Raw genomic sequence first — 1,904 nt, 5'->3', positions numbered from 1 at the left:
GAGCAAAGGAATGAATGGAAAATCATGATCGCCGATGTCTGTCGTAGATCTGGCACTGGATGATGATGATGATCCATGTTCTGTCGTCTGTTTTTGTCTCCACTTTCTAATTATTAATCCCTACCAAACTGAAAATAGTTAATGTGTCCTGCGCGTGTGTCAAATTACCTAATGCAGTAGCGAGCCCCGTAAAACATCAAAACAAAAGAAACGTTCGTCTGCCCGCGAGGAAAGGATAAAAACAATCCTTCAATTTGAGCTTTTTCTCACGTTTAGCATGAGGGTCTAAAAGTTGGATGACCAACAGAATGTAAAATCCCTCAATAAAGTTCACTACAGAATGAGGTTCCAACACGTTTTCTTTGATGTTAGCATGATGTGAGGCAAAAAATAATTGGGGATTTTTAGCTGTATAGGTGTAGATTCTATACCTAAACCATTTTAATTACTTATTTTCATCAACACAACATTTTAACGCAGGTATGGTTCAAAAGACGGGTGAGTACTTTTCGAAACTCACGTGGAGACGTCTAGACGGTCTTGGGGGGGGGGGGGGGGGACTAAAAGCTTACACTGACATGTTGAGGCAAGGGGGTGCCATTGTTTTACATTCAATGAGCAATTTGCACGTTAGTTTACTGTAAATCATTCATTGTAGTGATCCTGTGTGTGCACCCAAAGGGCGGTGTTTATTTATAGGGTCCAAATAAAGAAACGTTTTTTATTACTGGATTTTTGTTTATTGCTTGTTTACTTTTGTCTGACCACGGATACAACAATATAAGAAGAAATCGCTGTGTTCAATCTTCTCAGATCTTTGCACACTGCTCTAAAAGTTGGATGACGAACAGAACTAAAAGTCTATTTACAAAGGTCTCTGCAAACTAAGGTTCCGGCACGTTTTCTTTGATGCAATCTAAAAGCGGGTCAAAATGTAAAAGGGAATTTACAGCATGCACCTAAAACTTTACAAAGTTTGCACATTTTCCTTTTACACCACGCATCAACGTTCGCCTAAGAAACACGATTCAAGAGACGGGGTGAGTACTTTTCGAGCCTAACGTGGAGCAAGTGGAGACGCCTAGGGGATGAATTCGACAGGGTGGTGTCGCTGTCTCAAAATGAGTCAATTGAAGGCAAGGTTACTCTAGGTCATTTATGCTAATGATCCTCTGTATGCATCAAAAGAGACGTTTTTAATATACGGTCCAAAGAGAAAAACTTTTTTTTATTACTGGATAAAGATTTTAGTTTGATCGTTGGCCTGCAGAAGTGCCATGCAAAGTTTCATGGGCACAAGTTTAATAAATTAAATGCGCTAGAATTTTTTAAAGCATATTATGCTTGCCTGTACTACAACTCTGCCCTCATAATATCAAATATTCGTTCTTTTCTGGATATTTTGGTTGGGAATACAAGCTTATTGCTTGAAATCTATCTCTTTAGGATGAAAATGGAAACCGTATGCATGTTTTCGACGAAACTTTCTGCCACATAGTAAGGAGCAGGTCTAGGCTTTGTAAGAGTTAATCTGTTTGCTAAGACTTCCTGGTCACGAACTCAGGGCGGGAGACAAATCAAAATAGTTCAGTAGAATAAGGCCGGTTAGGGGTTGGGGATTTGTGTGTAGTGCATGGGGGGAAAAGAAGTGAGAGAGAGGTTGGGGTTTTATGTGATTAAATCAAAAAATCTGGTTTTGGAGGGGAGATACATGACAAAAAAACAGTAACAGTTAAGGCTATTTAGGCTGCATGAGAAAGAGACTTTTGATTTTCGTGTTTTGATTTATAGAGATTACAGGGGAAAGAGGCGGGTATGTGTGTAGAGGGTGTATAGGTTTTTAAAAAAAACAACAACAAGGGAAAGAGGATGGAATTTTGACTTTTTTGTGTGCATAACAAGGG

The sequence above is a fragment of the Aplysia californica genome, unplaced genomic scaffold (genome assembly GCF_000002075.1).
Source record: "Aplysia californica isolate F4 #8 unplaced genomic scaffold, AplCal3.0 scaffold00095, whole genome shotgun sequence".
Classification (NCBI taxonomy): Eukaryota; Metazoa; Mollusca; class Gastropoda; order Aplysiida; family Aplysiidae; genus Aplysia; species Aplysia californica.
This window is presented reverse-complemented; position numbering follows the sequence as displayed.